Source organism: Benincasa hispida, chromosome 4 (genome assembly GCF_027475165.1).
Source record: "Benincasa hispida cultivar pf3 chromosome 4, pf3_genome.v1.1, whole genome shotgun sequence".
NCBI classification, from domain to species: Eukaryota; Viridiplantae; Streptophyta; class Magnoliopsida; order Cucurbitales; family Cucurbitaceae; genus Benincasa; species Benincasa hispida.
In genome coordinates this window covers 1,436,875-1,450,218 of record NC_143481.1, presented here as the reverse complement: position 1 = coordinate 1,450,218, position 13,344 = coordinate 1,436,875, and the positions used below count along the sequence as shown (strand labels likewise).

Sequence of the window (13,344 nt, the reverse complement as noted above, 5' to 3'; positions counted from 1 at the left end):
AAAACAAAACTAAACATTTTGAAAATGTATCTAATAAATCAAATTAAAATAAAAATACTTTATATTTTAGAATTTTTTTAGAAATAGAAAAATAAGAAAAAATATACACAAATAGCAAAATTTAATTATAGTCATATTCAATATCCATCACAAATATACGTCAATAGAAATCTATCAGCATCTATCAATGATAGAAACTGATACAAGTCTATTACTAATAAACTGATAGATGTTGATAGAAATCTATTAACGTCTATTAGTGATACAAACTAATAGATATCTATCATTGATAGAGATTGATAGAAGTTTATCAATGTCTATTTGTGATAAAAATTGATAGAAGTCTACCATTGATAAAGGTTGATATTAAATAATTTGATATTTTTTTATCTGTAAAAATTTTTCTTGTATTTTTTTTTTTTTTTTTGCCAAAATATTAAATTAGAATGTATAGTTTAGGAGATAAAATATTAATTATCAACTAAAATTATGGTAATTCGTTGAATATATATATATTTTTTTAAAAAAAAGGTACTTATGGGGATTTGGACGGATGGATGAAAAGCCCATGCATGCATCGACGAGTCACCTTCACCACTCACCACAACTGCGACAACACGTATCAAAAGATTATTTTAATTTCCCATTCAAAAAACAAAAATAAAAGTGTCCCAAGCAACTTGCATGGATTTAAGTCAAATACTATATTTTTTATTATAAATATCATAAATGATGTATAAAATAGATATCCATTCTCAGTGTCAAAAATGTCAAATGTAGTTCTACACTTCATATATATAGTTATTATTCATATAATTTATTTCTTACTTGCCAAATTGACAAAAATAGTGGTATTTTGTGAATTTTGAAAGAACAAATTTCATGAAAATTAGAAAAAGTGAAGATTTTAGAAAATTTTCTTATTTCATATTTCGTTGATTTATTTTATTTTAATTATTTATATATTATATTTAATTTATTTTAATATTTATTGCGCTCCTGAAGTTCACTATAGGTTTTTATATTTAGCTAATTTTTCAATTTAGTTTAAATTATCTTAAAAGTTTTACTTTAATATCTTTTATATTAGAACTTTTCAATTTAATTAGTATGTCAATGCCCTTGAAGGTTAGAATTTAAGGGATGATAAACTTTCTCAATATATTACTTAGTGAATTGGCAAAAATTTAAAGGAAGAAAAAAAATCGTCTAATTGAAGAAAACTCAAAACTCCTATACCAATTTCTTTGAAATTTTGAGAAGGGGTTTTTTTTTTTTTTTCCCTCTTAAAATTTCTATAATTCAGCAAGTATTATTAAGGTATGTAAGTTAATCATTAACCAACCATAATATTTATTGATACACATAGACTAAAGTAAAAGATGTTAGATATAAGTATTCGAAAAAAAACGTTAGACATAAATGAACGAATTATATTGAAACTTTTCAACCCATAAAATCTAAATAAAAAAGAACATAATATTATAGTTTTAAATATATATTTAGTCTTTTTAAAAAATTATTCTATAGTGGTTTCATTAGCATATTTTTGTGCTTGGTGTATAAAAAAAAATATATCTACTGAATTTATCGAGACCTTTTAAATATAAAAAATATTTAAAAATATTTACATTTTATAGTAAAAAAATTTAAAACTATAAAACACTTTTGAGATTTTTTAATTATTTTAGATAGTGATTGGTCAAAAGAGTTAGAGTCGAGAAGGACTCCCTATTTGACTCAAAAAGTTTACCTTCAAAGTTAAAGTCAGTAAATTTTTTATCTTATTAATTCTTTACACCGTGGGACTAATATTTTTAATACCTCACTATTTCAATATTTTCTTAAGACAACAAATGAATATAATGATACAATTTATTTTTTCAAAAAATGTAATGATATAATTCAGACTTTTATTGTCTGTCAGCAACTAATTCCTGTAAGTGGTCATTCTATTGTGACGCGATTTTAATGAGCGAAAATTTATTTCATTTTAGATATTCTCAAAGAATGGATTCGTGGGCACTCTTAAAAGATCGATATTGCATTTCACCAAAAAGAATTAAAAAATAGAAAATAATGATTGGTCACTATATCTTAAAGAAAATGAAGGGGAAAAAACATTTTAGTTCCTAAATATCTAGTACAGTTTGTTCTAATGTTTTCCTTAATTAAAAATTTAGTTTTTGATGAAAAGTAAAGAGAAGAGAAAATGACACATACTTCTTACGTGGAAAAACTCTAGTATAGGGAGGAAAAACTATGGTGCAGAGAACTTTATTATAATAATGTGATACTGAATAATGCTCAGACGCTACAGTTTAAATAGAAAAAGATCAAACCCTAGGGTACACGTGAAAAGACAAAAATGCCCCTAGGACAAATATTATATTTTCAACACTCACTATAAGATAAATGAGTTCTCCCAACTCCTAAATCGAGCGTCGGGAGAGACCGTCTCTCCCGACGCCGTAAAGGCCGTCGAGAGTTCCTAGGGAACTCCCAACGATTAAAAATAGGAAACTCCCAACGCCATGCATTAGCCGTTGGAAGTTCCCTAGCTCTCCCGACGCCAGTCGGGAGAGGGGTCTGGTTTCTTCCCCATCTTCCCCATTTTCTTTTCCCCATTTCTTCCCTAAAACCCTAACCCGCGCCGCCCCCACCTCTCCCCGCGCCGTTCCGTCTCTCCTTCTCCCATTTTCCCCTAACTGCCACTCCTTCTCCCATTTTCCCCATTTTTCCCCACTATTCTCCCTCCCTCTCCCATTTTTCCCCTCCTTCCCTGCCGCCGTTCGCCCTCCCCCCACTCCTCTCCCTCCCTCTCCCATTTTTCTCCTCTTTTTTCGCCGCCGTCGCCACTCCTCCCTTCGGTTAGCAATTGCAATCAAGTGCCTGCCATCGCCATCGTCTCCTCGTCTCGTTCAGCCACCGCGCCGCTGGTAATCTTCTCATTTTATTTTATCTTGTATATTTATTTAAATCATTATTTCATATCCTTTTGTACAAATCATGCCCATTCAAATGTGTGTATCCATTTCTATTCGTTACTTTCAATTTAATCAAATTAGACCTCAACTTTGATAAATATTACAATTAATTAACCCACTAATAAAAAAAGACAATGTTAAAGACTGTGTCAATTTCACTAGATTTCAATAATATCAACTTGGATACAAATTTTAAAATTTAACTAATGCACATATTTATCATCCAATATCGGTGTATGTCGCTTTTGTTAAGATCTCGTCAATTTTGCATCATATATTTGTTTTACAATTCTCTGAAATTCTATAGAGTAATTTTATAACGAACATGTCATAATTCGTTAGAGATAAACATTATTACATTCTTTTAAGTTTCAAGTCGATTATAACACTATCTTTATGTCTAAAAAATGATATGATGTTGGTTATTTGGAGCCTAAGTATGCATGATTTAACATTTCGAACTTTCCTTGAAAAGAGAAAGAAAATTAGTACATAGATGCTATGTGCTATTTTTAGTATATGAACTTTTTTATGCTTATATGTTTGTGTCTAATAAATCTATAAATCTAAAAAATATAAAATAAATCTTTAAACCTCCAATTTGGTACTTAATAGGTCCCTAACACATTTAATATTTTAAAAAAGTTTAAAGAATCTACTAGACATAAAACTAAATTTTGTGTCTAATAGAAAATTGAACTTTAAATTTTATGTCCAATAGACTTGTAAATTTTAGAAGATGTTGAATAGATGAAAGGCCTATATTAGATACAAAATTGAAAGCTTGGAGACGTACTAAATAAAAAATTTGAAAGTTGTTAGACAATTTAAAAGATTTAGGGACCTATGTGTTTAGTTTGCCTTAAAAAATGAAAATTATGGAACTCAATGCTTAATAAATACTTTGTACGTTGTCCTCTAATCCAGGTTATTGTTTTGGATTACAAGTTGGTCAGAAAATATTTATTTTTAAGGATGAATAAAGAATTGATTAAACTAAGGAATAAGTTATCAGTGGAATATAGAGAAGGAATATCCCAGTTCTTAGATATGGAAAAGTTTCATGTTAATGATTCCGGACGAATAAGATGTCCATGCAAGAATTGTATGAATTTAATTTAGGAAAAGATAGATATTGTGGAGCGACATCTATTAACATATGGAATATCTCTATTGTGAATGAGTATATCATGGAGAGCCAGTAAACTTATCTAGAAATCATACAAGTCATTCAATACAGGATGTTGAAGTAGATAGTATAGAGAGTCATGTTGTCGAAGAAAATGAGATGTTGAATCTTATAAACGATTTACAAGTTCCAATTGAAAACGAAAATGCAAATGAAGGAATGATTGAGAATGAAATGTCCTTTAATGGTCAAGAAAGAGATACCACGAACTTATTCGAGGATTTAATGACCGAAGCACGTAATTAATTATATCCTGGTTGTTCGCAATTTTCGTCCTTGAACTTTTTAGTGAAGTTGATGCATATCAAAGTTCTCAACGGCTCGAATAACAAATCGTTTGACATGTTGTTGGAATTGTTAAAAGCAGCGTTTCCAGCTGGCACCTCTATACCTACTTCATTTTATGAAGTCAAGCGAAAATTGCGTGATTTAGGCCTAGATTATGAGTTTATTCATGCATGCAAATATGATTGTGTATTGTATTGGAAAGAGTTTGCAGATTTACAACAATGCCCCGTTTGTGGTGAGTCTCGGTACAAAGTTAATGATGACAAGGGTAAAAAAATACCACATAAGGTATTGCATCATTTTCCATTAATACCGAGATTAAAACGATTGTTAGCATCAAAAGAAGGCGCTTCTGACATGAGATGGAATAAAGATAAGCGAGTTGAAACGGAGGATGTATTGAGACATCCAACTGATGCAGAGGGGTGGAAACATTTTGATCGTGAATTTCCTCATTTCGCTTTAAATCCTCGAAATGTTCGTTTGGGATTAGCTTCAGATGGCTTCAATTCGTTTGGAAATATGAGCACTTCTTATAGTATGTGGCCTGTGGTGATAATTCCTTATAATTTGCCCCCTTGGAAATGCATGAAGGAAACAAACTTCTTCATGTATTTGCTCATATCTGGTCAGAAATCTCCTAGAAAGGAAATTGATGTTTACTTGCAACCGTTGATTGAAGAGTTGAAAGAGTTATGGACAATTGGTGTGCAAACTTATGATTCTGTTACTGGTGAGTTTTTTTCAACTATATGCTACCTTATTATGGATGATTAATGACTTCCCTACGTACGGTGACTTATCTGGGTGGAGTACAAAAGGGTAATAAGCATGTCCAATATGCAAATAAGATAATTCGTCCTTCGGGATAAGAGGGAAAAAATCATTTATGGGACATCAACGTTATCTTCCAGAGAATCATAGTTGGCGTCAAAGTAGACAACATGATGGAAAAGTTGAACGTAGACCTCCACCAGTCGTAATGAATGAAGAAGAAATCTTACAATAAATAAATACGCTAAACTTTTCTGTGCTTAGCAAACATCCATCGAAGCAAGATAAAAAAAAGAAAGCGAATTCTAAACTGGACTAAGAAAAGTATTTTTTTTCCAACTTCCATATTGGTCCAGACTATTGTTACGACATAAATTGGATGTAATGCATATTGAAAAAAAACATATGCGACAATTTGGTGGGCACATTGTTAAATATTGAAGGAAAGACAAAGGATACAACGAACGTTCGATTAGACTTACAAGATTTGAAGATAAGAAAGGACCTACACTTGATACAGGTCGATAACAGATTTGTAAAACCACATGCAGCATACACATTAACAAATGGTGAATGGATTTCTTTTTGTAAGTATTTTAAATCATTGAAATTCCCTGATGGATTCGTATCTAACATATCACGATGTGTGAATGACAAAGATAAAAAAATATTGGGGCTGAAAACACACAACTATCATGTGTTGCTTCACAGACTACTTCCTATTGGTATTCGAGCATACCTACCGAAAAATGTATCCACTGCTATTGTTGAGTTGTGTACATTCTTTCGTGACTTATGTGCAAAGACAATATGTATAAGTGATTTGAACAGACTACAAGCAGACATCATAGTCATACTTTGTAAGTTGGAGAGAATATTTCCACCTGTCTTTTTCGATGTAATGGTACTCCTTGTAGTTCATCTACCATATGAAACCAAAGTGGTGGGTCTAGTTTGTTAAAGTTGGTTGTATCCTATTGAAAGAAGTTTACGAACATTAAAACAATTTGTACGGAACAAAGCACGTTTCAAGGGGTCTATAGCGGAAGCATATGCAATGAATGAATCATGAAACTTCTGCTCGTGATATCTAAGTGGGATTGAACGAAATGATTATAACATTCCCGATCACAAGATATTTGGTGAATTTGAATTATTTAGGTAGAGGGTACCACTATTAGGGGCGTCAACTTTACGGACGCTATTAGCGGAGGAAAAGCGTATTGCACATTAGTACATTCTCAACAATTGTAAAGAAATAACTGACTATCGCAAGTACGTTTCAAACTTTTTCCTTTTCTAAATTCTAGGGTATCTCCTTTGATATAACATTTAAATGATCAATTTTGTAGGCAACATTTGAGGTTAATTCGTCGTGAAGCTCAAAGTGCCTTTGACTTATATATAAAACATCAACGCAAATTTCTCGATTAATTCAAATCTCAAGTATACATAGTCATTTTGTAGGCAATAATTGAGGGATGATTCATTTTTCATAGTCATTTTTAATGTATAATTAATTATCAGGTTCTACAACGGCGCAAGAGAGAAGATATCTCTGATGATTTCTTTTCACTTTCAATGGGACCTTCGTCTGAGGTGTGCTCTTACAATGGATGCATTGTTAATGGGGTACAGTTTCACACTGTAGAGTGTGATAATCGTCGAGCTACACAAAATAGTGGAATCCTAGTGGCCGGGGAGATTAGTGAGAATGCAATTGTGGATAACAATTTTTACGGTGTTGTAGACGAAGTATTAGATTTCCAATATGCGAATAGAATATGTGTTTTCTTGTTGAAGTGTAGATGGTTTGACACAGATAACAACAAAAGTAATAGGACACATGTGGATTTAGGATACAAATCGATCAATACATCATACTTTTGGTATATCAATGAGCCTTTCATCTTTACTATCCAAGCATAACAAGTATTTTACATTGGTGACATCAAATATGGTACCAATTGGAAAGTTGTTCAAGTAGTCCAAAATAAACGAATATGGGATGTACCAGAAGTGGATGATGTTGAAAACGCACAACTAAATTTACTAGAAATTGTTGGTGGAGTCCAAGTGGATGAAACCATTGAGGAGGTTACTTTATGTAGAGTTGACGTTGATCCTACAGTTATGGAAAGACCAATTATTGTACATGGCGATCATGACTTCATAAACGATGATGATGAAGAACAATTATCTCCCAATAACAGTTCACGTGCTGATGAATAATTTGAATAAGATTACGATGATGAGTAATGACGTATCTACTCAATTCTCTTTTTCTCTAGGTTACACGTATTTATTGTTAATTTAATATTGTTTTGTCTTTTTTGTATTTGTACAAATACGATGTCAACCCCAATAGGCAACAAGAGGCTGATGAAGAATTCCAGGAGATATATATAGGAAACACGGTATCTTCTGTGGGTGATACTTCAGGTTAGTATATTTTGAAATATATTCTGTTAACTGAAATACATCATAAATTGTTTTAAATTTTTTATTCCTCAGATAGTAGCTCAGATCCACTAGGAGGAAACGCGAGCATTCGTGGAACATCGAGTTGGAAAAATACGTCCAAAAACATAGTAGAATTACAATTGTGATAAATGAAGGGGAGACGAAATCAATATCTCAACATCGTCGCCGTGAGATCTGCATTTCCAGTACGTTGTCGTACTTTTGCTAAGGTTCCAAACGAGTTTATAGAATTGGCTTATAGTCAATTATTGGTAAATAATTATAAGTTTATTCTTTTACAGTCATGAACATCATCTATTCTAATTCTTCACTCATTCTTTTGTAGCCTCATTTCGAACTTGATCTATCCAGTCAACGAATTAACCATTTTATAGAACATCAAATACAAAACTCCTTCAAAGAATTTAGAGCAGATTTGCACAGACATTACAGAAAATGTGGAGATCCTCAACAAACACGTGCCAATTTGCCTAGCTGGCTTAAAAATAGGCTAGAAGATTGGTACTTTTTGTGTGACCGCTTTGAGAGTGAAGCGTTTCAAGTAGAATATTTAGGGCGCGTATCATTTGTTACATTTACTAATACATCACACTATTGACATATTTTTTTTTTCTTGAAATGTAGGAAATGTCTATGATGAACAGGAAGAATAGAGAGAAATTACCGTTCGCCCACGTAGGTGGATCGAAATCATTCCTGCAAATTCAGGCAGAGTTGCAGGCAAATGAAGGTCGAGAAATAGGACGTGTTGACCTATTTAAGGAAACACACTTTAAAGGTGGCAAGTTTGTGAACGAGGCAACTGAAAATGCACATGTAACATTTTTTGCTTTACTATCGTGTTTTTTTTCTCCCATTTTTAACTTTAGTCGCTCGTTCTTACCCATTTAATTAATATGTCTAGCATCAAATGTTGGAATTACAATCCAGCCCCACTCTAGAAAGTTCTCAACCATTAATAGAGGATGAAATCTGTGAGACAGTTTTGGGTAGACGACCCAGATATTAAAAAAGCCTAGGTTGGGGTCCTAAGCCTAAGTCAAGAAAGAGTAGCATCTCATCAAGCTCGTCATCTACTCAAGGAACGGAGACGGGAATGGAGGAATTAAGAGTCAATTTCCAACAGTCTTAGTCGAGGATTAAGGAACTTGAAGATGTTAAAAAACAAATGCAAGAGGATCATGTAAGACAAATGAAAAAAATGAAAAAAATGATTGAAGACATGATACGATCACATAGAGGAGATCCATCAAATTAGGAATGATTACTACATTATTTAGTTGTCTAATATATTGCTATCCTGCAGTTATGGTAGCAAAGTAATTATGTCTTAAGTAGCTTTATGATAAAGAATTGTTGGCTATCCTGCAGTTAAGGTAGCCAAACAACTGGATTTTTGTGTGTTTTTTGTTGGCTATCTTGTGTATTTATGAATGTTTACGAAGTTTAATGTGTTATGGTGGGGTGGGGGGGAGGGAGTTTGAGATTGGGTTAAACCATTTTGGGGACAAAGTTTGAGTTTTATGTGTGTTGGTCATTGTTTACTCGTTTTGTGTGTTTTTTATGTTCGAAAGGTTCCATGTTTGTCATGGGGGGTGGGTAGAGTTTCATTACACCCGTCTTGTCCTTGAACTCGGAGTTCTTATGTGTTTATGAATGTTTGTGAAGTTTAATGTGTTGTTGGTGGGGGAGGGGGGGTTGAGATTAGGTTAAAATATTTTGGGACAAAGTTTGAGTTTTATGTGTGTTGGTCATTGTTTACTCGTTTTGTGTGTTTTTTTTTTATGTTCTGAAGGTTCCATGTTTGTCGTGGGGGGTGCATAGATTTTCATTACACTCGTTTTGTCCTTGAACTCGGAGTTCTTGTGTGTTTATGAATTTTACGAAGTTTAATGTGTTGTTGGGGTGTGCATTGAGATTGGGTTAAACAATTTTGAGGACAAAGTTTGAGTTTTATGTGTGTTGGTCATTGTTTACTCGTTTTGTGTGTTTTTTATGTTCGGGAGGTTCCATGTTTGTCGTGGGGGGTGGATAGAGTTTCATTACACCCGTCTTATACTTGAACTCGTAGTTCTTGTGTGTTTATGAATTTTACGAAGTTTAATGTATTGTTGGGGTATGCGTTGAGATTGGGTTAAAAAAATTTTGGGGACAAAGTTTGAGTTTTATGTGTGTTGGTCATTGTTTATTCGTTTTATGTGTTTTTGATGTTCGGGAGGTTACATGTTTGTCGTGGGGGGTGGGTAGAGTTTCATTACCACCCATATTGAAGTTTGAACGTATTGTGGATGTTTACCGATATAACATTTGAATGTTTTTGTTTTATTGTAAAATGCTATTCGGAGATGAGCTGGGACAATTGTTGAAGATGCTGTGTTCGAGACGTGTTCTAGACGTTTTGATTTTATTTTTTTATGTATTTGTGATATGAATGTTTATGAACTTCTAGTATTGATTTCATTTGGATATTGTAATTTTTTATTTACTTGTTATAATATGGACTTCATTTTCGTTGTTTAATTATGTGAATCTTTATTTGGTTTACTATGTTTTACAGGTTTTCAGATCAAAGTTTAAAAAATTACAAACGATAAATTAAAAATAATTTTCAACTAATAAATGAACTCCCCACGCATATATTACTGCATCGGGAGTTCTTGTATCTCCTGACGCATTAAATAATATCGTCGGGAGTTCTGGAACTCTGGATGCATAGAACAACCGTTGGGAGTTCGGGATCTCCCGACATACTTTAAAACGGCATCGGGAATTATTCGGGGAACTCCCGATGCCCGACGCCCTATATATGCATCCCGAATAACTCCCGACGCCGTTTTAAAGTGCGTTGGAAGATCCTCTCCCGATGGGTTTCTCCCGACTAAACTCCCGACGACCTTTTATTCGTCGAGAGAGGCTCTTCCAACTCTTTTTTCACACTTTTCCAACGAAATGTGATGTTGAGAGAAGTCAGATTTCTTGTAGTGACTCCCCCTCAAGTTGGAGCGTAGATATCAACGACACCCAACTTGCTAACACATGAGTCAAAGAGTTATCGTGATAGCCCTTTTGTGAGTACATCTGCAATCTGCTAACTAGAAGGAACATAAGGAACACAGATATTTCCACTGTCAAGCCTTTCTTTGATAAAATGCTTGTCAATCTCTACATGCTTCATTCTGTCATGCTGAACAGGGTTGTTTGCAATGCTTATAGCAGTCTTGTTATCACAATAACGTTTCACTGTCCCATCATGACTTTGGTTAAGATCAATTAGGACCTTTTCCAGCCATATTTCCTCGCATATCCTAAGGTTCATGGCTCTGTATTCAGCTTTGGCACTACTTCTGGCAACCACCTTTTGTTTTTTACTTCTCTATGTAACAAGGTTACCCAAAACAAACGTATAGTAGCTCGATGTCGACTTTCTGTCGACCACTGAGCCTACCCAATCAGCACCTGTATAGGTCTCGATGCATCGTCTGTCTAACTTTATAAACATTAATCTTCTACCTGGAGAAGCCTTTAAATATCTCAAATTTTATTCCACTGCCTTCATATGTTCTTCATAAGGATACTGCATAAATTGCCTAACCACACTTACTGCATGTGCAATATTTGATCTTGTATGAGAGAGATAAATTAGCTTCTCGACCAAATGCTAATACCTCTCCTTGTTAATTGGTGCACTACTACTCAAATCACTAAGCTTAGTATTTGCTTCCATAGAAGTGTCAACTGGTTTACATCCTGTCATACCTGTCTCTTTAAGCAAATCTAGCGTATACTTTCGTTGAAAGACAGAGATGCCTTCCTTCGACCGGGCCACCTCCATTATGAGAAAATACCTTAACCTTCTAAGATCCTTGATCTTAAATTCTTTAGCCATCCATTTCTTCAATCTGTCTATTTCTGAAGCATTATCCCACAAGATTACAATGTCATCAACATACACAATTAGAACTACTATTTTCACAAACACATACTTCTTTGTGAATAAGGTATGGTCTGAATGTCCCTGACTGTACCCTTACAATTTTACAAATGTAGTAAATCTGCTAAACCAAACCCTAAGAGACTGTTTCAACCCATATAATGACTTCTTCAGTTTACAAACTTTGCGACTGAACTTTTTTTCAAACCCTGGAGGCGGACTCATATAAACTTCTTCTTTTAATTCTCCATTAAGGAATACATTCTTCACATCAAACTGGTGCAAAGGCCAATTCTTATTAACTGCAACCGAGATGAGCACACGAACTATATTTAACTTTGCTACTAGAGAGAAAGTCTCTGAGTAATCTATCCCAAAGGTCTGAGTGAAACCTCTGGCCACTAACCGTGCCTTGTACCAGTTGATCGTACCATCAGGTCTATACTTAACAGTAAACACCCATTTGCAACCAACTGTTTTGTGTCCTTCAAGAAGAGTGACCTGTTTCCATATGCCGTTCTTTTCAAGAGCTTTCATTTCTTCCATGACAGCGGATCTCCACTCAGGAATTTCCATAGCTGCATATATGCTGCTTGGCATTGAAATAGTGTCGAGGCTAGTAGCTAATGCTTTGAACACCGGAGACAAGTTACTATAAGACATATAATTCTCCATTGGGTACTTGGTACAAAACCTCATTCCTTTCCTCAAAGCAATAGGAATGTCAAGAGAGGCATCATGATCTTCCTGTTCTTCTGACTTCTCATCACACTTAGTATCTTGCTTTGTCTCATCTGGGTCTTTCTGATCTTCTAACTTCTCATCATACTCAGTATCCTGCTTTGTCTTATTTATACCTTCTTCAACATTTTTAGTTGGAACCTGGGTTCATTATTGCCTTCACCCATACCAGCCACATTATCAGTATTATCACTGTTATTGTCAATACAATCATGTTGATTAGTATCCACATTAATTACATTCTCGATACTGTCTCTACTTACACTACTTTCAATACAAGCATTATCACCATACATGTTATCATTATTAGGAATAGAATACTTCGTACCTGGAACTGTCACTCGTTTTTACTCATGTACTGGAGCCGGAGAAGTGATCGGCGACATTATTTCCTTTCTAAGATTCCTCCTATAGTACGTGATCCATGGGACTTGCTCAGTAGGAAGAATAAGAGCATTGACACTTATCTCGGGAATGGACTCAGGAAGGTCTGGCAGGCAAGGACTTAGACCCCAGTTGGACTCTTCACTTATACTCTCCCCCGGAATAGGACTAAGGGGAAAAAAGAGACGGTCTTTGAAGAAGGTGACATCCATGGAGACAAAGTACTTGCAGGAAGAAGGATGGTAACATTTGTACCCGCGTTGATGAAGGGGGTATCCCACAAAAACACACTTCTGAGCTTGAGGGGTAAATTTGGTTCGATTAAGACCATGGGTATGGACAAACACAACACACCCGAACACACGAAGTGGAACATCAAGGGTAAGGCAGTTATTAAGATATGACTCTTTGAAATAGTCAAAAGGAGTTTGGAACTTTAAGACCCGAGAAGGCATTAAGTTTATTAAGTGAGCTTCTGTCAGAATAGCATCTCCCCAAAGATATGACGGAAGAGATGTGGATAGCATGAGTGACTGAGCAACCTCAATTAGCTGACGGTTTTCCCA

At 34.3% G+C, this 13,344-nt stretch overlaps 1 pseudogene; it reads left to right on the top strand.

The window, feature by feature from the left end:
* Nucleotides 1–7,850: 7,850 nt before the first annotated feature.
* LOC150036395 (uncharacterized) lies at nt 7,851–8,854 on the top strand (annotated as a pseudogene).
* Nucleotides 8,855–13,344: the final 4,490 nt, after the last annotated feature.